The sequence below is a fragment of the Schistocerca nitens genome, chromosome 6 (assembly GCF_023898315.1).
Source record: "Schistocerca nitens isolate TAMUIC-IGC-003100 chromosome 6, iqSchNite1.1, whole genome shotgun sequence".
Lineage (NCBI taxonomy): Eukaryota > Metazoa > Arthropoda > Insecta > Orthoptera > Acrididae > Schistocerca > Schistocerca nitens.
The window spans coordinates 726109270-726133238 of NC_064619.1; positions in this window are offsets into that span (position 1 = coordinate 726109270).

The following is a 23969-nucleotide window of genomic DNA, read 5'->3' on the forward strand; positions in this document are numbered from 1 at the left end:
TATGAATGCAGTGTTGTATGCAGACTCCCAATCTTGGCTCTATATTTGATGTGTTCCATAAGATTTTCACAATCCTAAATAAGGCACCAGCTTGTTACGAATAGAATTTAATATGCTGAAATTTCATGATCAATCTTAAAATAAATTTCCAAATATAAACTGAATTCTTTCTTTTTATTTAAATTCTCCTTTATATATATATATATATTACCGGTTGTTGTATGACTATTAAAAGATTATCATTAATGTCAGTCTGTTTGGGAATTTGGTAAACAAAGACTAGATGCCTAATGTTAATGTTGCCCAGTAATCCATGGTTAACTTCCCCAGACAGATCACAGCTTGCAACCCGCTTTCATTATCTATTGGCTAGCAGTAACGCTTTCATCATACCAAATTAAAGCAAAAACGTTACAACCTTTCCCAATCAAACTCTTCCTACGCCTTGATGAAGTCAAGGACTCCTATCCACCCCTAGTGTAACTATTGGCGTGATACACCAGTCAGATAACCAGTCCACTGGGATGCCACTCAATATTCGCTCGCAGGCATTTAACAAGTACTCTGTCCACGTTCACAGAGCACAATAAGTGTGGCAGCCAACACAGTGAACAACGCTTAATCGTGAGCGACCCAGTATAGAGTATCACTCCGATTCGCTAACGACAGAGGTGCTCTCCCAGTGAAGTACTGAGGAGAGACTTTGTTCCTCGCTCTTTGTGTACACTTACGAGAGCACTCGCTCTCATTACATGTTTCTGCTCCAAGAGCGACTACAGAATGGCTCCTTTTCCTGGAAAAATTGCAAGGGTATATCATTTGCTGTCTTCCCTTACTCCTGTGGTTCTTTGCATCAGAAATATTCCGCCAATCAGCGTTGCTCTTTTAAACGGGAGAATGACGTTTCGTATAAGTCGAGCAATGCGAAAATCTGTAGCATCTCCGTTAGGTGTATACTGTCCTCCTGTGAGAACTCCGTAACTACACAGTCGGCCTGTCAAAAAATGCGTCTTCTGGGTACTCCCACACAATGTAGCGGAATCTGCTTTTAAGTCAAACACGGGGGTCGTTATCCCTCCACTCTGGCAAAAGCTGTCCTCTCTCTGGGCGGTCCGCTCCTGCCGAAGTAGGTGTGTTGTTGACCCACCCCTCTGAAGGGATGGGCCTCCCTGTGGGCTGGCTGCCCCTTTAGAGTGTACATTCCTGTGGCCGTCATGTTGTGTACGCAAGCCTCGACTTTTTCAACCTCGGTGCGCACTTTCGATTTACTTATTAGATTTGCATATTGCTTACATGAATTCATACAAAATTGATTGTACCTTATCGAGTTTGGTTTCGAATGAAGCGTCTTGATGTGGAGAATACGATTGTGAGGACGGAATATGTAAGAAACGAAGGTCACGAGAGCACACCACCTTACACCGTGAATGCGTCTGTGCCATGTAACAAGGTTCATCACTTGAAACATAGAGAACCAGAAGTCATGGGAGCTTTGTTGTTAGAATATTCAGAAGTATTAAATTCTGATGGTCCACTACCAGCAATACCTATCACACAACTGCGTATACCAACAGGCAATAATCCAGCAGTTTACAGGACACCATACAGGAGAGCGAAACACCTACAGCCACTAGTAGAAGAATTTATAGATGAGCAATTGCGTGATGATGATATTATCAAATACAGCGATAGCTCTTGGTCGGCAAATATTGTCCTTGTACCCAATATAACCAGCTGACAGTAACAGAAAATATCGATTTTTCTGTGACTGTCGTTTCTTCAACGCACGATCAGCGACGGATACGTATCCAATACTGAACATAACAGATATATTACAAACGAAAATGTAAATATTTCTCAGTGACTAATATTAGTTGTAGTTATCACTAACTAGAAGAGTTTCCTGAACTCAGACACAAAACTGCTTGCACAGCAAATTCAGGTCATTACCAATACCGAGGAATGCCATTTGGATTGAAAAATGCTCTAGACACCTTCCAATGACCATTAGATGGTGTACTTTGTGCATTAAGACCGAAAATCTGTATAGCATATTTTGATGATATAGTCGTCTATTCAAAAACTATAGGACGTCATGTTAAACGTCTGAATGAAGTGTTTAGTAGATTGAAAGCAGCACACCTTACACTAAATGTGAAGGAATGCCATTTTGCTCAGACACATATAACTTATCTTGTGTGTATTATCCATCAAGACGGAGTGAGGATGGATCCTTGACTTACTTCAACCTTACGTTATTTTTCGACACCACAGGCTCCTAAACAACAACAGTCTATGCAATTATTATCCCAAGTTCGCAAAGGGATTCGCTGAAACTGCACGACCATTAACTAAGTTACTAGGAAAAGGTGTTAGTTTTCAGTGGATATCACAATGCCAAGAAGCGTTTGAGAAACTCAAGAAGATATTAAGATAAGATCCTGTGTTAACATCACATGGCTTTGAACAGGAGTTCATACTTGGGTGTGATGCATTCAACAATGCTTTGGACTGTGTCTCAAGTCAAAATGTTGACATTAAAGAACATCCGATGGAATATGCCTCCAGACAACTGAATAATGCTGAAACTAATCATTCAACCACTGAAAAAGAAATGTTGGCAGTTATGTACGGAGTCTCCAATTTTGCTTGCTATTTGTACAGTCGTAAATTCAAAGTAGTTACAGACCACGCATCTTCAAAATGGTTATTAGGGTTAAAAGCCCCAACAAGTCGATTAACAAGCGGCCATTACAATTGAGTGAGTTCAATTACGTGGTAAACGCACAAATGGTGATGTTCTAAGTAGAATGATAGCTGCTTTGCAAGTAGAGGGTGGAAACTAGAGAGACTGGATAAAGGTACACGCTGCTGACAGTGAATGTCAATTGTTTCGAATGCAGCTTCAGTTTGAAGCGGAAGAAGACTTGCTATTCAGATCTACAAATTTCGGACCTCGCATTATAGTCTCTGCAGCGCTGAGCTTGGAAGTATTACGTCAAGCGCACGACCACGCACTATTGGGTCACGAAGGCAAACGGACAACTGATAGACGTGTAGCTGAAAGATTTTGGCGGAAAACACGTCGCAGTAATGTACAACAATATGCAAGGAACTGCATCTACGTCCACAACGAGCAGATTTTAGTCATGAGAAAATTCGGTTACAACGACTACCAGAAGCTGAGGAACCATTCCCATTGTTAGGTACGGTAGCACAGGCAATTGTAAACAACTGGTTATTAAAATTCGGTTGCCAGAAGTCATTATTACGGACCAAGGCTGTAAATTCGTATCACACTATGAAACGGCTAAACCCCCGAGGTTTGGTGGCAATGTGGCCCAGGGTATAGCCCGTAGAAAACTGAACACAAATAAAGCATGAAGACAGGAAGAAAGTGTACTGAACTGTGAAAAAGAAGCAAAATAAAAACAGTAAACGGTCCGAGCTTAACAAGTGTAATACTGACCGCAAATTATCAGCCGTGGTGTCTTTGCTAAGTGGTCACGGTTTTGGACTGTAAAGCACGACCTGAGTTTGAAACTCGCTCGTGCCGTTTATATTTATTTTTATTATTTTCACACCATTATGAGCTGTCTGTTCAATCATTGAAATGTCGGTCTGTTCGATCACTGAAATGTTTATTCTCTTTCTGTACTCTTGGCAGTTGTCATAGTGTACCATGGTTACAGAATATGAGTCATGTGGTAAGAATAAGTTATCGTCGGAAGGAAATATGATGAATAGTGACAGCAGGTGAAATACCATACAGACGTGTGACAGAAATGAAAACAACAAATAAACGGGAGTGAACTATGTTACAAGAAAGGAATTCAAGAGCAAAAACTTCGAAAACGGAACGCAGCTTCAAAAACGTTAAAAACATGTGTTTTGACAGAGCTCAGAGAAACTGTAAGATTGTGAAACTGTTGCGTTCATTTGTAGCAGCTTATTTGACGAACTATTATTTTTTCATCATTTCCTTCGGAGTGATTACATTCACATTCATACGAACACCTAAATCGGACAAGGAGGCATATCTCACTCACTTACCTGGCGTCCGAATTAGGTGCGTCAGCAAGAGATTCTTATCATATGACACCCGCACTGTCACAATGCCGTGTAAGACACATCAGACGTGTTTTCCGTTGGAGGATTCGTATGACTTGTAACCTCATCATCAAACGTTTGTGGTTCCCTTTCCAAAGCCACCTATTAGAGTAGCTGTGCAGAGCCAACTGACATTATAGGTCCCTTCCTTACACCTTGCTGTTGCAAACGGATGTTACACGAAGACAAAGACACAAATATGAATACAGCGGAGAGCGGAAAAAAAGAAAAACGTTTTGGCAGGAGTGAAATTTGAATTCTTGTTCTAGGATAGTTCAGTTTTTCTATTTCGATTCACAATTCAATGTACCTACCTGTTTTAATGCTTGATCTGTGTTAAGTTGTTGAAGGGTTGGCCACGGGGCTCTCTTACCACCAAATTCAGAGAATCGTACTTTATGCACTCAGATATAGAAGTAAGTAGCGTAAGTCCTGGGATACAATGCACGTATCGTATTTGTTTGTTACTTATGTTAGTCTTAATTTTCTTTGCCTGTAATGTTCTGTGTTTATTTACTTGCATATAGGAGGACGGTGATTGGTGGTGCTTCCCTTTCTCTCAGGTGGCGTGCCGAGGCACTGAAGAGAAACCCTTTTCTGAGTATAGCGCTACTATACCGTTGCAGAGAAGAGATATCATACGGAATTAACCGCTATGCAATGGATTTTTATTTGCTGGGCAATCAGATATTCTACTAATGAGTCGCAGATGGATATTCGGGTTTACATTTAACATCAGGGAAGTAAGAAATGATGTACGAAGACTACAAGAATAGGTTTAGGTTCAGGTTACGAAAGGAAGTAGAAAAAGGAGGAGCATTGCAAGGTAGGCAGAACGTGTATCAGGAATTAAAACTCTCGTATGAGAAACTGAGGACCCAGTTGCAGCAGACCGTAGAAACTATACCACAAACATTAATACGCAAAAACTTGGTTGGTTAAATGCTGGAGAGAAATTGTTAAAATCTGAGTTTGGAACAGAGGATACCGAGGATATCAGCACAGTATAACTGGAAATGTACTGGAGTCGGCAGAAGGTAAGAAGCAAAAGCAGATTGGCTCACAACACTTACAGGAAACATGGAGCAAGAAATAATCAATGTACGAAACAAAACACTAGAAGTAGAACAACATGCCCGTAACACAAGGAATGTCTTAAACAGTGATCGAAGAAAAATACAAACCCGGTTACGCAGCCTAGATGAAAAAGTATTAATTACGAATTTTGGCAGATATATTACACGACACAAGTATCGAGATCGAAATGTTGCATGAAGCAAAACATCACGCTATTGATGGGCAATTGAGTTCAACGTTATTAAAGCCACATCAAGTGCTGATGGCATTGCAGAAACCATAGAGACTCTCCAGGCGACTACAACACGTCGTACCTATAACAAGTAAGAGTACATCTTTATTTTATCGTATACCTGATATAAGAGTAGATACAGATCAGGCTAGACTAGACATTAAAACTATATTTCCGGTAGTACGAAGCAATACAGGAGACAGTTGTAAACAAATTTTTTAAAATATAGGGTTGGTATATCTAACAAGGGAACCTCTCCATCACCCCCCCCCCCCCCCCCGCCCTCAGATTTAGTTATAAGTTGGCACAGTGGTTAGGCCTTGAAAAACTGAACACAGATCAATCGAGAAAACAGGAAGAAGTTGTGTGGAACTATGAAAAAAAATAAGCAAAATATACAAAGTGAGTTGATGTGCAAGATAGGCAACATCAGGGATAGTATGAGTTTAGTAGCGCCGTAGTCCAGTGGTCGCCGGCACGGTAGCTCAGCGTGTTCGGTCAGAGGGTTAGCAGCCCTCTGTAATAAAAAAACTGAGATCACCGATCAAAGACGAACTTGAACGGATGTCTTACGACGTCCACCCCGAGCACATACAACGAACGAAAACGGACAAAATGAGAATAATAATAATTTTAAAAAAAGTGGTTAGCGTGAGCAGCTGCGAAACGAGAGGTCCTTCGTTCAAGTCTTTCCTCGAATGAAGAGTTTCATTTTTTATTTTCGGACAATTATCAACGTTCAGGCACTGACACATAATCAACTTCGCTCTCCAAAATTCCAGGACACGTTCAGATTTGCTTGGAAATATGCAGGATTTGACTGTCTACACAAGGAAAAATTTGAAAACGTTAAAAACATGTTTTGACAGAGCTCAGGGGAAACTGTGCGACTGTGAAACTGTTTCATTCATTTGTTGCAGTTTATGTGACAAACTTTTATGTTTTAATCACTGTTTTGGGAGTGATCATCACATCCACAAGAAAACCTAAATCGGGCAGGATAGAAGAACCTTTTTACCCATTCGCCAAGTGTACAAGTTAGGTGGGTCGACAACATATTCCTCTCATGTGACGCACATGCCGTCACCAGTGACGTATAGAATATATCAGACTTGTTTTCCTGTGGAGGAATCGGTTGACCTATGACCTTGCGATCAAATGTTTTCGGTTCCCATTGGAGAGGCACGTCCTTTCGTCTACTAATCGCACGGTTTTGCGGTGCGGTCGCAAAACACAGACACTAAACTTATTACAGTGAACGGAGACATCAATGAACGAACGAACAGATCATAATGCGAAAATAAAGAAAGTAAGCTTTTCACTCGAGGGAAGTCTTCAACCAAAGACCTCTCGTTTCGCACCTGCTCACGCTAACCACAGGACCCCGGCGCTCCTGAGCTCATACTATCGTTGATGTTGCTTATCTTGCGCATGGACTACTCAGTTTGTATATTTTGCTTATTTTTTTCATAGTTCCACACAACTTCTTCCTGTTTTATCGATTGATCTGTGTTCAGTTTTTCAAGGCCTATCCACTGTGCCAACTTATAACTAAATCTGATGGGGCTGCGATGGGGAGGTTCCCTTGTAAGTAGTAATAAATAAAATAGGGAAAATTCAGGAAGAATTTTGTTAAAGAAGAAGGGTGTGTTACGGCGCAGAATAGTAACGGGTTGAAACTCGGAAAACTATGTAGTTCACAGTAACAGCACTCGATTCCATGACTACCATACCGGATCTGTGTCCTAGATACTCCAGAACAGACTAAAAACCAGCCGAAGATGTACCTGACATGATGGTCTTTGCCTGATGAACTCCATACTGTTCGCAGCCTACCGCAGCTGATGGAGAAGCTGACTGTCTGCCGACAACACAACATCGCGGAGTGCTGACAGCACCGGACTTCAGCGCAGAAGCCGGCAGCTGGGTTCTACATCTACATCTACATTTATACTCCGCAAGCCACCCAACGGTGTGTGGCGGAGGGCACTTTACGTGCCACTGTCATTACCTCCCTTTTCTGTTCCAGTCGCGTATGGTTCGCGGCAAGAACGACTGTCTGAAGCCTCCATGCGCGCTCGAATCTCTATAATTTTACAATCGTGATCTCCTCGGGAGGTATAAGTAGGGGGACGCAATATATTCGATACCTCATTCAGAAACGCACCCTCTCGAAACCTGGCGAGCAAGCTACACCGCGATGCAGAGCGCCTCTCTTGCAGAGTCTGCCACTTGAGTTTGCTAAACATCTCCGTAACGCTATCACGGTTACGAAATAACCCTGTGACGAAACACGCTGCTCTTCTTTGGTTCTTCTCTATCTCCTCCGTCAACCCGATCTGGTACGGATCCCACACTGATGAGCAATACTCAAGTATAGGTCGAACGAGTGTTTTGTAAGCCACCTCCTTTGTTGATGGACTACATTTTCTAAGGACTCTCCCAATGAATCTCAACCTGGTACCCGCCTTACCAACAATTAATTTTATATGATTATTCCACTTCAAATCGTTCCACACGCATAATCCCAGATATTTTACAGAAGTAACTGCTACCAGTGTTTGTTCCGCTATCATATAATCATACAATAAAGAATCCTTCTTTCTATGTATTCGCAATACATTATATTTGTCTATGTTAAGGGCCAGTTGCCACACTATCTACTAGGTCATTTATATATATTGTGAAAAGCAATGGTCCCATAACACTCCCCTGTGGCACGACAGAGGTTACTTAAACGTCTGTAGACGTCTCTCCATTGATAACAACATGCTGTGTTCTGTTTACTAAAAACTCTTCAATCCAGCCACACAGCTGGTCTGATATTCAGTACGCTCGTACTTTGTTTATCAGGCGACAGTGCGGAACTGTATCGAACGCCTTCCGGAAGTCAAGGAGAATGGCATCTACCAGGGAGCCTGTATCTAATATTTTCTGGGTCTCATGAACAAATAAAGCGAGTTGGGTCTCACACGATCGCTGTTTCCGGAATCCATGTTGATTCCTACAGAGTAGATTCTGAGTTTCCAGAAATGACATGATGCGCGAGCAAAAAAACATGTTCTAAAATTCTACAACCGATCGACGTCAGAGATATAGGTCTATAGTTTTGCGCATCTGCTCGACGACCCTTCTTGAAGACTGGGACTACCTGTGCTCTTTTCCAATCATTTTGAACCCTCCGTTCCTCTAGAGACTTGCTGTACACGGCTGTTAGAAGGGCGGCAAGTTCTTTCGCGTGGGGTCCACGTTCCTGTACAACACCTAGGCGCCTCTGTGTGCTCAAAACCTACCTGGCCGGTAGGACACGCCTGTCGACAACACCACATCACGGATGGATCATCAAAGGTGAACACAGAATGCGGAGTGGCAACGAGCACACTCCAGCAGCTAGTACCAGACCATTCGTGCTGCACATCGCGGCATGAAGTCACTCACTCTTCGTCTAGGCCTGCAGATGAGGAGTTGACTCGGCAGGCGTCAACAGGAATCTATCGTCAGCCTTCAACAGGAACCCAACACGCAGTTGCATGAGGCATCGACTACAATGCCGGTGAGGACCAAGACGACTGTAAACATGGTTGAACTTCGAGAATCTTTTAGTAGTGTCAGAGACGCTTCACAGGTACCCGACTACTATCCTGACTTCGTGCAGAGATGTCTCTGACCGGCCCTCTGTAGCGAGACCTTGTCGCGATGATGACAGATGCTTGACCCTACGACTCACCGTATCTTTGTTCATTGCCAGGTTTCCGTCGACTTTCTGCGGGCGTCTGTGAGTATCTGCGATTATTTGGCTTCCTGCCAATACAAACTCAATCTCTCTGCTTAGAATGCATCTTCCGTTATATACGCCAACTTGAAGACCACGAATAGTGCTGCCACCCATCAGAACAGTGAATGGGCATCACTGTTGTGGGCCGACCGTGGGTATCGACCGAACGTCCAGCACATCTGAGTCCGCCGATCGGTCCTCACCGTTGGTCAGACCAGTTACTGCTCGCACTGAGATTGACCACTCACCTGTGGTTCAGTGGGAGATCGCCATGGGGCGGAGCAGTCGGCGAAAGACTTCCCAGGGAGCGCACGAAAGACCTCCCCGGTTAGTCTGACAAACAGGTTCCAGGTGTTGTCTGTGGCTTTCACTTTCCCTTAGCCAGACGCAGTTGCTTGCCCTGTTTCAGAGGGAGCCTTCAGGCTGCAAGATCCGGTCAATCACAAAGGGTGAGATTATTGGTAGTTGGGAGCTCCAATGTTAGACGCATTAAGAGACCCCTTAGGGACAGGGCTGCCGAGGAGGGGAAGAAATCTAATGTGCACTCTGTGTACACATTAGTGGAGTCATTCCAAAAGTGGAAGGGGTCCTCTGGATGCCATGTAGAGCACAAGGTGCAGCCAGCAACAAGTGGTGGCTCACGTCGGTACCAGTGATGCGTGCTACATTCGATTGGAAGAGATTCTGTGTGGTTTCAAGCGCCTATAGAAGTGGTAAAGGCTGCCAGTCTTGGTTGCAAAATAGAAACAGAGATCGTGATTTGCAGCATAGTTGACAGGACCGAATGCGGACCTTTGGTAGAGAGCTGAGTGGAGGGTCTGAATCAGAGGCTAAGACGGTTCTGCGACCTTGGAGGCTGCAGATTCCTCGAACTGAACCATAAGATGGTTGGGTTTCGGATTCCACTGAATAGGTCAGGAGTCCGCTATACACAGGAGGCGGCTACACGGGTATCAGGGGCTGTGTGTCATGGACTGGGCGACTGTTTAGGTTAGAGGGTCTCGGGAAAATACAAAAAGGGCTTCAGCCTCAAAGGATGCAGGTCGAACATAGGAAGAACATAGATACAGGAACCATCGGTACAACAGTTGTAAATTGTCGTAGCTGTGTTGAGAAAGTACCAGAGCTCCAAGCGCTAATAGAAAGCACTGATGTTCCACTCGTTGTAGGCGCGGAAAGTTGACTAAAGTCGGATATAAGTTCAACTGAAATTTTTTGAAGAACCTGTGTTCCGAAAGGATAGGCTAAAGACACTTGGCAGTGGCGTGTTTGTTGCTGTTAGAAGTAGTTTATCTTGTAGCGAAATTGAAACAGGTAGTTCACGTTAGTTAGGATGGGCTGAGGTCACTGTTAGCAACCGGAATAAAATAGTAATGGAATTATTTTACCGACCTCCGTATTCAGATGATGCAATTACTGAAAGGTTCAAAGAAAACTTAAGTTCAATTTCAAACACGTGGCCAATTCATGCAATTATAATTGGTGATGACTATAATTTACCTGCGATATGTTGGCGAAAATACCTGTTTAAATCCAGAGGCAAGCATAGAACATCATCTGACATTGTGCTAAACGCATCTGTTGACACACAAGTCAACACCGATTAAGAAAACATCGTTATTGTTCAAATGGTTCAAATGGCTCTGAGCACTATGGGACTTAAGTTCTGAGGTCATCACTCCCCTAGAACTTAGAACTAATTAAACCTAACTAACCTAAGAACATTACACACATCCGCTCCCGAGGCAGGACTCGAACCCGGGGCCGTAGCTGTCGCGTGGTTCCAGGCTGTAGCGCCTAGAACCGCTCGGCCACCCCGGCCGGTCATCGTTATTATTTCTACACACACGAAGTGTTGAGTGCTATTGACAAAGGATTTCAAATTGATTCCGTATTTCTAGATTTCCAAAAGGCTTTTGACACCGCACATCACAAGGGATTTGTAATCAAGTTACTAAACTAATAAATTATTAAAACAGAAGTAATTTCCGGCGTGCCGGAAGGTAATGTTACAGGTCCTCTGCTGTTCCTTATCTACATGAACGATTTAAGAGACAAACTGAGCAGCCATCTTAGTTTGTTAACAGATGATGCTGTCGTTTAAAGTGTAGTAAACTCATCAGAAGATCAAAACAAATTGCAAAACGAAATGAGAAAAAGATATCTGATTGGTGCGAAAATTGGCAGTTGACCGTAAATAATGAAAAGTGCTCATGAGTGCTAAAAGGAATCCATTAAACTCGGTTACATGATAATCAGTATAATTTAGAGGCAGTTATTTCAACTAAATACCTAGGAATTACGATTACGAACAATTTAAATTGGAAAGAACACACAGAAAATGTTGTGGGGAAGGCGAACTAAAGACTGCTTTTTATTGGCGGGACACTTAGAAAACGTAACAGATTTACTAAAGAGACTGCCTACTACACTACGCTTATTCGTCCTCTTTTGGAGGCCTGCTGTGAAGTCTGGGATCGTTACCAGATAGGGTTAACGGAGTGCATCGAAAAAGTTCAAAGAATAGGAGCACATTTTATATTATTGCGAAGTAGTGCAGACAGTGTGAGGGACATGGTACAGGATTTGGGATGGACACCTTTAAAACAAAGGTGTTTTCGTTGCGGCGGTGTCTTGTTACGAAATTTCAACTACCAACTTCCTCCTCCAAATGTGAAAATAATGTGTTTACGCTGAGCTATTCAGGGAGAAAACATCATAATAAAATAACGGAAATCAGAGATCGCAAGGGAAGATGTAGTGTGGTGTTCGTACTGTAAGACCTTCGGTACACACACCATCAGATTATTTGACTTGTCGCTCTAAGTAGGCGAGTGTCAGCAATGTGTCTCATGGTCTTATCGTGGCGTGTTTATCTTCTGCCGTTGGGTCAGACGATAGAAATGCCACTTGCACGCTTAGAGTAGCAGATTGACGGTGACCAACTTTAAACAGAACTTGATTAATTTTCACACACATTTATTAAAATAATAAAAAGCATAGACATTACATAACTTGATTCTGGATGATGTTTACAATTGACAATCTGAAGTTCCTTTGGTCTTGGTACGTTAATCTTATTCTCACATATCTCTGATACTTGACAAAGTATCTATACATTTATCTTCATGGCTTTGTACAGGAATATGAAAATCTTCTTAGGTGCAGACTGAAACTTGACTAATGCAGACAAATGCAGACTGATGCAGACTGGAGAGACTGGTACAGACTAATGCAGACTGACTAATTGGAGGTCTGTACACTCGTTATAATACCTCGCACATTCAGGTATTACTGCGCGAGTGTGATGTGCGAGGAGAAAAGGTTCTACTTTAGCAGCGATCTCATTGGCTGCGTTACATATTAATACGCGGATCGGCGGAAGCAGAATTTGGTCCATCTCTATGGCAGCGCCATCTCGTAGTGCGGACACGGACGAGCGCTGCGCCTGCTGTGTTGTGCTTAGTGGGGCGCGCTCTAGTGGGAAAGTTGTGTAAGCGCTGACTACGCAGAACTATGTACACAACATATAGATATTCGTTTCTTCCGCGCCCTGTTAGAGATTGAAACAATTATTGTGAAGGTGGTTCGATGAATCCTCTGCGAGGCACTTACGCGTGATTTGCAGTGTATCAGTGGAGATGTAGATGTCTGTTCCATTAGCGGTACCACCTCATTTGAAGGAGATCAGCTACAGAGCAAAAGAAAGCATTGGATACGAGTCGCCCCGACTAATGCCGTGTTCACTATCGGAGTGTGGGGAACAGCTTTGCGTGGTCACCTAATTCATATAATACAAGCGTATGAAATACAGTTATAACGGCTACTGGGAGTCGGCACCGACAGAGACGAGGGAGGGCAGAAGTTGCGGTGGCCGGTAGCAGGAATCCAAAATTATCTGTACATAATACTTGCAAAGTAATAGAATACTTAATTTTTAAAAAGTGAAGAAACGTAACTTCTCGTTATGAGGTGGCTGGATGTAGTTCCTGTGCCCCGTGCATGCTATTACTGGCTCAAATGGCTCTGAGCACTATGCGACTCAACTTCTGAGGTCATCAGTCGCCTAGAACTTAGAACTAATTAAACCTAACTAGCCTAAGGACATCACACACATCCATGCCCGAGGCAGGATTCGAACCTGCGACCGTAGCGGTCACGCGGTTCCATACTGAAGCGCCTTTAACCGCACGGCCACACCGGCCGGCCATGCTATTACTTTTAAACACTATTACTACCCACAGAACACAGGAGAACTATCGTCTTTCTGTTACTGAGTACCGACGCTCTCGAAGTCTGCAAAGGAACTGGGCAGGTCAGTGACGGGCGGCTGGAGAAGTCAGCGTTGACAACTGGCGCTGAGCTCTGTCTGCCTGGAGGTGTGGCTCTGCCCGCTCTCTCCACTGGCGCGCGGGTCAGCGCCTTCTTTAAGCCATTTGGCGGCGCTGCGGTGGTCGGTGTGCAGTCGATGCCTTAGGACCGCACGTCCCACTTAAACCGGCACGTCTCTCTAGTCAAATTGGTTGTGAAGTGGCTACATTGCATTTTATCGGAAAATTAAATGCAGCTGTGTGTTTGTGCCTCAGTTGTTGTGAGAAGCTCCTATGGCTGAATTGTTACAGAAATGGAGCAGTTTGCATTACAGCAGCGAATTGATATTATGGTGAGGTACATAACGACAGGTTCCATCAAGGAATGTAAAGAAATATAGCAAGCGACGTATCCTGGTAGGAAACTCCCCACGACCAGCACTATTCAAGATCTGTACTAGAAATGGATGGCCGTAGGATCCGTTTGGAATGTCCAGTGGAATAGGCTACTGACAGTGAGGACCCCGCAAAATATAAACAGAATTTGCGTCGACATACGACAAGTCGCCATAAATTGGTAGGGTGGTTAGCACAGTAGATTCGTGTACCCCATACATACCTGTTGTATTATTGTGTACTAAAAGATATGTTATTAAAAGCCTATCGCGTGAGTGTGGTGCAAGAGTTGAAATTTAAGGATCAGGAAAAAGAGTTCGTTAGTATAACTGGTTGTTAACACAAACTCCTAACTGTTACTTGGACCCCTTGCTTTACTTCTTGTCAGACGAGACCTGCTTTTCTTTTCAGGATATGTGAAATCCCAGAATTACAGTTACTGGTCGCAGAACAGCCCAGATATTCCGCCTGGAGGAATTTTACACTCAGAGAACATGTTCGGTGTGCGTTTTCCGAATGTGCATTATTGGCCCCTTATTTTTCAATTAGACCTCGCAGATGCCAGATGTCTTGAGATCATTAACTCTTTCTATACACGATTAACGGGTGTAGAGAAACTGTATGCAGTATTCCAACAATCGCTCAGACATCCATCAATGTTTCGACGACATCAGCAACGTATTCCCTAAAGACACACTTGACCCCCATAGTCATCGGACTTAATATCTTGTGATTTTGTTTGCGGGGCACACTAAAGAGCAAAGTGTATGCTGACAATCCACACAGAGTAGACGATCTTAAACGGAACATTACTAGAGAAATTAACATCATCACACCTGCAGAATTTCAGCAAGATGCTGGTAACGTCAGCACACGAAGTCAGTGATGTCTGGACGTACAAGGCCACCACTTCCAGCATCTCTTATAAACAAGTAAGCATATGTTATTTAACATTACTATTATCTTTTTTTATTCAGCTCATTGTTACTAGAATCTCGGGCGTGAGACGTACAGGTTTTATATGAGACGCCCTGTAATAAGTCATCTCTGCCACAGAATTGACTATATCCTGGCAAATAGAAGAAAGCATGTCGCTTTTGAATAATGAACAGAAATATTGAGAAGTAAAACGAGCTTCGGGCGTAACCTAGAGGAGTTAACAGGGCTTTTACTGATTACAACTCATAATTAATCCCGAAAACTTATGTCAGTCACAGTACGCAGTAATAGGTATAAGAAAGTCCCATTAAACGTGTTGAGCTCCACTCCCCCCATCACTGAGCGAGTCCGAAAAGGGTGTGTAGTAGGAATGGGAAAAACAGAGCGGTTAGTTCTGAATAATCGGTATTTTTCGGTATTTGTTTGGTCTCGGTTACAGGTTTTTTTTCTGCTCATGCCATGGTTATGAGAAAGATACGCCGGAAATCTGCTTGTAAGAACTAATCTTTTTTTCAGTACAGACTGTGTAGGAGAAGGAGGAGATTGGTTCAAATGTTCAAATGTGTGTGAAATCTTATGGGACTTAACTGCTAAGGTCATCAGTCCCTAAGCTTACACACTACTTAACCTAAATTATCCTAAGGAGAAACACACACAGCCATACCCGAGACAGGACTCGAACCTCCGCCGGGACGCAAAGGACTGGACGAGATGACGCCAAACAGAGCAGGCTTATACCCAGCGGTAACGAAAGTCTGCTGCTCTAGAAAAGATAGCTGCTCTTTGCGTCTTTTTCTTTTTCTTTACTTAGGGGTCTCCTGACACGACTATACGTGGATGAGAATATTACTACTTCTATTAAACTTAAAGAGGCGATATATATATTTTTTCTACATTTTAGAGGCTTTTGTGTCGCTCTTTTTAACTTTTAAGTTTTATCATCGACAAGTGCCATAATATTGCAAATGCGGTACGTAAATCTAATTTAACACAACTGCATTTGCTAGCAAACTAGGTGACTACGTTCCTCTAGTGGGCTACGGTTGCAGTCTTCCTTTCCCTTTGCCCAGGCCAGTCCTAGTCAGTAGAAATATGTTAAAAATGTAAACTTTACGACTGCGTGCCCACCTAACTGGGGACAAATTCCACACACGCTTCTTACGCAACGATGGAGAATGTGGTACGTGCAGAATGGAGCATTGGTACGCTTTACTGCTGATATAAGGCGATATCTAATTCGCCACTGTGAACCGAGACGGATGGGCCCCATCGGAGTATGTAGCTTGGCTTGCAACATCGCTTGACCTCAATATATTTTTTTGTCTACCAGATAGGGTTGAAGAACTGGACCAATGAACTGGACACTGTAGTTATACGTTAGGAGACGATATTCGTAACACACTGTAGTGTCGAGTGCAGTATTACATCCAGATGCGAGGAAAACTTGTGGCACATCACCTGTTACGAGTACTTACGTACTGTACATTGTAACACGGCACTCACTGTTGGCCGGCCGTTGTGGCCGAGCGGTTCTAGGCGCTTCAGTTCGGAACCGCGCGACTGCTACGGTTGCAGGATCGAATCCTGCCTCGGGCATGAATGTGTGTGATGTCCTTAGGTTAGTTAGGTTTAAGTAGTTCTAAGTTCTAGAGGACTGATGACCTCAGATGTTAAGTCCCATAGTTCTCAGAGCCATTTGGACAATTTTTGAACACGCTGATGCAGTATTTATTTGTTGTAGAGGTACGCCATACGTGAAGTTTAAGGTCATTTACATCTACTTCGATACTTCGCAATCCAACGTACGGAGCGTGGCGGAGGGTACCCTGTACTGCTACTACTACTTATTTCCTTTCCTGATCCACATGCAAATAGATCCAGCGAAAATCGACTATCTATATGCCTCCGTATGACTTCTGCTTTATCGTATATTATCTTCGTTGTCCTTACGCGATGTAAGTTGGCGGCAGTAGAATCGTTCTGCAGAAAGCTTCAAATGCCGGTTCTCTAAATTTTCCCAATAGGTTACCTCGAAAAAATTGTCGGTTTCCCTTCAGGGGTTCCCATTTGAGTTCCCGAAGTATGTCCCCCTCTGAATTGCTTCGATGTCTTTCTTTAATCCGATCTGGTCCTGCCACAAACACTCGAGTGGTACTCCAGAGCAGGTCACGCTAGTGTCCTATATGTTGTCTCCTTTCCAGGGCAACAACACTTTTTTTAAAATTCTCCCAATTAATCGAAGTCGACCATTTGCCTTTCCTGCTACAATCGTCTCACGTTCGTTTCATTTCATATCCCACTGGAACGTTACGCCCAGATATTTAAACGACGTGGTGGGTCAAGCAGGGCATTACTCATGCTGAATCCGAACATTGCGGGTTTGTTTTTCCTACTCATCCGCATTAACTCACTTATTCCTACATTTAGAGCTAGCTTCCACTCTAGACACCAACTAGAAATTTTGTCTAAGTCAACTGCTATGCTCCTACAGTCACTCAACTTCGACACCTTACCGCACACCACAGCATCATCAGCAAACAACCGCAGATTGTTGCCCACCCTATCCGCCAAATCATTTATGTATACAGAGAAAAAACAGCGGTGCGACACACTTCGCTAGGGAACTCCTGACGATACCTTTGGCTCTGACAGATACTCGCCATCGAGGACAGCATACTGGGTTCCATTACTTAGGAAGTCTTCTAGCCACTCACATTGCTGTGAACCTACTCAATGTACTCGAATCTTCTGTGACAGTTTGCAATGGGGCACCGTGTCGAACGCTTTCCGGAAATCTAGAATTATGGAATCTACCTGTTGCGTTCATTCTTACTTCTCAGTATATCATGCGAGAAAAGGGCAAGCTGAGTTCCGCAAGAGCGATGTTTAGTAAAGGCGTGCTGATCCGTGGGCGGAACCTTTTCGATGGCAGGGAAGTTTATGATATTCGAAGTCAGAATGTGACCAAGGATTCAAACCGATGTTAGGGATATTGATCACTAACGCTGCGGATTCTTTCTTTCGCCTTTCTTGTATACAAGAGTCACTTGCGCTTTTTCCCAGTCGCTTGGGACTTTCCCCTGGGCGAGAGACACCCCATAAATGTAAGGTAAAATGGTTCAAATGGCTCTGAACACTGTGGGACTTAACATCTGAGATCATTAGTCCCCTTGAACTTAGAACTACTTAAACCTAACTAACCTAAGGACATCACACACATTCATGCTCGAGGCAGGATTCGAACCTGCGACCGTAGCAGTCGAGCGGTTCCGGACTGAAGCGCCTAGAACCGCTCTGCCACCACCGCCGGCTGAATGCAAGGTCTAAAATTTGGAAATTTTCGGTAAGTTTCTATGGGACCAACCTGCTGCGGTCAGCGGTCCGTACGCTTACACACTACGCAACTAACTTAAACTTTGGCTAAGGACAACACACACATCCATGCCCGAGGGGGGGTCTGGAACCTCCGACGGGGAGAGCCGCGCGAACTGTGGCAAGGCGCCCCGACAGCGCGGCTACACCGCGCGGAAATGCAGGGTAAATAAGGGATCAATGCCGTAGAGTACTCTTTGAAGAATCGAATTGGTATTCCATTCGGACCTGGTGATTTATTTGCTTTCAACTCCTTCAGTGGCTTATCACTGTGTCGTCCATACGAGACTCTGTTCGAGAGGCAAACGACGGTTTGCTTGTACGATTCTCCTGTGTGAACGAGTTCTAAAACGTGAAATTTAGAACTTCGGCTTTCGTTTTTCCGCCTTCAACTACCACATCAGACTGAAACGGAACTGGAGGTGACTCAAATGAAAAATTTACATTTCGCACACACCGGTACCAACTAGAACAATGTTTTATACTGGAGTGAGTAGTGTCTCGTAACCACACATTCGGCACGTTTTTGCTTTTACTGTCATATCCTTTCACCATCCTTTCACCCATGCCAACGTCTTTTTTTAAAAAACTGTCATGCATCCTGTAGATAAATGGTATAGTGGGTAAGGCCGGAAGCTCCATGAGGCTATTATCGGAAATTACTCTTGTCTCTAGAGAAGTCGCAACTCTAGAAAATCGGAACGAAGTGCAGGAAAAGGCCTATACGGTCGAGGATTGGTGCGGGGATCAAAATTCGACCGTAAAAAGAAAAAAAAATAGTAATAGCTCCTAAAAAATTCCTAGGTGAAAGAGCAATTATTGATTGATTACACGACTGCCGTACAATAGCCCATATATATTAAATATCTGGCAACATTCGGAGGTGACAAGAGACACCGGACAGTGAGATGCACATGTACAGTCGGCAGTAGTATCCCGAGCACAAGGGACAGAAGGCCAGACCACTGTCGGGGCTATCATTTGAATTCCGACGTAATTGTGACCGCACAATGGGAATCGACAGACTTTGTAAGCGGAATGGTAGTTGGTGGCAGTCGCATAAATCATTCACTTTCGGAAATCGTTAGGGAATCCAATGTTCCGAGATCCACAGCGTCAAGAGTGTGCCGACAATACCAGATTTCACGAATTAGCTCTCACCACGGACTATGTAGTGGCTTTCACTTAACGACCGAGAGCAGCGTTGTTTACGTAGGGTTGTCAGTGCTGACACATTGCGTGAAATAACTGCAGAAATCAATGTGGACGTACGAACGTATCCATTAGGATGATGCGGCAAAATTTAGCTTCGATCGGCTACGCCAGCAGGCGACCGACCCGTGTGCGTTTGCTAACAGCACGACACCGCCTGCAGCGTCTCTCCTGGGGTCGTGATCATATCGGTTAGACCCTAGCCGACTGGAAAAAACGTGGCCGGGTCGAATGCTTCCCGAGTTCAGTTGGTAAGAGCTGACGGTGAGGTTCGAGTGCGTCGCAGACCCCACGAACCCACGGACCCAAGTTGTCAACAAGACACTGTGCAACCTGGTGGTGTCTCCATAACGGTGGGGGCCGGGTTCGTTTGTCCAAGTTAACCGATCAGTGACTGGAAACGGCTATGTTCGGCTACTTGGAGACCATTTGCGGCCCTTCATGGACTTCATATTCCAAAACAACGAAGAGATTTTCTTATGGATGAGAACGCGCCCTGTCTGTGGGCCACAGTTGTTCGCGACAAGTTTGAAGGACATTCTGGACAATTCGAGCGAATGGTTGGGCCACCCATATCAGCCAACATGGATCCCATCGGACATGTATGAAACATAATCGAGAAGTTACTTCGACAGAAAACCTTCATCGACTATACTTTCGCAATTATGGACGGATAGAGTCAGCATGGCTCAGTATTTCTGTAAGGGACTTCCAATGACTTGTGGAGTCCACGCCACGCGGAAATGCTGCTCCACGTCAGGCAAAAGGAGGTCCGATACAATATTAGTCTCATGACTTTCGTCGCCTCAGTGACAACCGCATAAAAGTAATCGTAGGAGAGGCAGAACCCTCAGTACGTATGAACACCTGAAGAAGGTAGCTTACAGAATCCTCGTTCGGCCGAGTCTTGGGAGTTGCTCTTCACTCCAGGTTCCTTACCAGGTTCCGTTTATAGAGGACGTAGAGAAGACGTGAAGAAGGGCGGCGAGTTTTGTCCCAGGTTCGCTTAACAAGTGGAAAAGTGTCGCGAAGATACTACTCATCTAGAGTGGCAGACGCTACAAGAAAGGCGTTATGCATCATGATGTGGTTTACTGTGAAAAGTTCAAGAGCATGCGTTCCTAGAGGAGCCGAACAACATGTCTCTCCAAACTACATACATCTCGCGGAAAGACGATTAAAGTTAACTAGAGAGACCTATTTCTATGCCATCAGTGTTTGCAAAAGTTATCGAAAAGGCTCTATATGTAAGGTTAATTGATCATTTTATATCACACGATTTGCTATCACATGTACAGTTCGGCTTTAGAAGTCGTTTAACGGCTGAAAATGCTATATTCTCTTTTCTCTGTGAGGTACTGGATGGGCTAAACAAAAAGTTTCGAACGCTTGCGTATTTTTTGATTTAACTAAGGCATTTGACTGTGTTGATCTCACAATATTGCTCCAGAAGTTGGACATTTACGGAATAAGTGGAGTAGCTCACAATTGGTTTACGTCTTACTTTAGCAATAGGCAGCATAAGGTCATTATTCACAATGTTGATAACGGCTGTGATGTGGGATCTGAGTGGGGTACTGTCAAGTAGGGGGTGCCCCAGGGATCAGTGTTGGGGCCGCTCCTGTTCCTTATTTATATAAATGATATGCCCTCTAGTATTATGAGTAACTCTAAAATGTTTCTGATTGCTGATGACACTAGCTTGGTAGTAAAGGATGTTGTGTGCAACATTGACTCGGTTTCATGGCTTGTAGAAAATAAACTAACGTGAAATCACAGTAAGACTCAGTTTTTACAGTTTCTAACACACAATTCAACAAAACCTGACGTTTTAATCTCAAAGAACGGGCATATGATTAGTGAAACTGAACAGTTCAAATTTCTAGGTGATCAGATAGATAGTAAGCTGTCGTGGAAAGTCCACGTTCAGGATCTTGTTCAAAGACGTATTAAGTCTCGAACGGTATCAAAAGAAAGTGATACTTCGACAAGTAAATTAGTCTACTTTGCTTAATTTCATTCACTTATATGGTATTATGTTTTGGGGTAACTCTTCCCATTCTAGAAGGATATTTTTGGCTCAGAAACGGGCGGTTCGGGCAATAAGTGGTGTGAGTTCACGAACCTCTTGTCGACCTCTGCTCACGAGTCTGGGTATTTTGACATTCGCCTCTCAATAGGTATATTCCTTATTGTCGTTTCTTGTTACCAATATTAGTTTATTTCCAAGAATAAGCAGTTTTCACTCCGTTAATACTCGGCAGAAATAAAACCTCCATTTGGATCGGACTTCCTTAACTCTTTTGCAAAAAGGTGTGCAGTATACTGCTGCATCCATTTTCAATAAGCTGCCACTCGAATTCAAAAATCTTAGCAGCAATCCACGCGCTTTCAAATCGATACTGAAGAGTTTCCTCATGGGTCACTCCTTCTATTCCGTCGAGGAGTTCCTTAAAAAATCAGCTGATTCTTATTGTATTGTTGATAACGTTTACTTAAACTTATGGACAGACTTTTTTTAGGTTAATGAACATTTATTTTATTGTGTTATTAGTTTTATGATGTAAGGTGATGTACTGACACGTTCCATGACCTTGGAGATTTGCTCCTCAATTTTGTCCTACGGATTATCACTGCTAGCATTCAACCGCGATTCTTATACATATTTTAACAACGCGTTTCAAGAGACAATGCTCTCATCATCAGGTTGTAAAATCTATGTCATGAATTAAACGGACTAAAAAGACCAAATATCATCACCAATAGTGGGGAAGTCCATAGAGTAAAACAGAATTAAAAGTATATTGGACTGTGAGTCCTCGTCTTACATTGAAGTTGTTGACACAAGTCAATGGCCGTCCCATAGCTACCAAATATGCTGTCGACTGCGCCGGCTCGGGAGCTGTTGTGGACTGACGTGCCTAGGTGTTGTGGCGTGGTTACAGCCGTATGCTTGACGGTAACGCTATGCTATTGGGCGCCTCATTTCCTTATTGCATTGGTCTGCCATCGTTAGCCTATCGCAACTCCGTGATTGACATGGTACAAGTTTAAAGTCGCATGCCTGCCCTAAAATAATTCTAAAAACCCGCTAAAAAATCTCAGTGATAATCAGTATAACAACTGCTACCTCGACTCCATAATGGATTATATAAAAAAAATTGTCCTACGGAACTTGACGAGCAAATAAAGAAAAAAATAAATTAAATAAATGTGAGGTCACTCAGAGACTTATCAACAGCTGTTCTCCCGCGCTCCATTCTGTACTCGACGGGAACAGGGGAAGGGGAGAAGTGACACGGGTACACGGAGGACTCTCCGCCCATGGCCATCCACGCGGAAATTTATTCATGAGGAACCAAAGTTAAAAAAATTGCCATTTTTAGATATGTGTAACTGTTTCGGTGACTTTATAAAAAGAGGGAGTAGGAGGTGTTACAAAAACTAATTTAACAACAACTACACCACTTGTACTATATATCATACTACTGATACTGGGAGCTGACTCGATGGTTATAGAAGGATTGCTTTGAGACCGAAACGGAAACTATATAGCATATTCTAAGCAGGCCTAAATATTTTTACATTATTAGTATGAATGCCAAAATTTACATCGAACTATCTGAAACTACATCCTTCTCACGGTGGGGCCAGTGCTTTCAACGAGTTTCTCAGGAGAAAGTAACGTCAGAAATATCAGAACGAATGAGGAAGCCGATTTGTGCAGGAACAAACATTTAATTTCAGATTAGTACTCTTCAAAGTGGATAAACAGAAATAAACTTTAAAAAAAATATTTTCCCACTGCGCTTGGCACTGCTAATCCGCAGTTTAGTAGAAATGCAGAGAACCACTGTTAGAGATGTCCGCGAATTTTGTAAGAAATATGAAGTCTGTACCACGAGATCGAAAAGAAAATTGGGGGGCTGTTATATGACGATAAGTTTGACATTGGGAAAGGTAAAGGCGCCTGAGAGGCAATTGTGATATCGTGCTTGATAATGGAAACAAGGCTTAAGAAAAATCAAGTCACCTCCATAGGGTTTGTCGATCTAGAAAAAGCGTTCGATAAAGTAAATAGTGCAAGATGTTCGAAATTTTCAGAATAATCAGTGCAAACTACAAGGAAAGACGCGTAATATACAACAACAACCAAGACGAAAATATAAGAATGAAAGAGAAATAACGAGGTCCAAGGATAAAAAGGGATTGAAGACAATGATGTAGGCTTTCGCCCCTACTCTTGAGTTTGTACATCGAAGAAGCGATGACGGAAATAAAAGCAAGGTTCTGAAACGGGTTTAAAATTTAGGGTGAAAGAATATGAACGATAAGATTGTCTAACGACATTGATATCCTCAGTGGAAGCGAGAAATAACTGCAAGAAATACTGAACGAAATGAATAATCTACTGAGCTCTGAAAATGGACTGAAAGTGAACGAAAGTGATGAGAAGTAACAGAAATAAAATCAGTGATAAAATTAATATCAAACTTTCGGTACAGCAAGTACATGAAGAAATACTCTTTCCTTGTAAGCACAATAA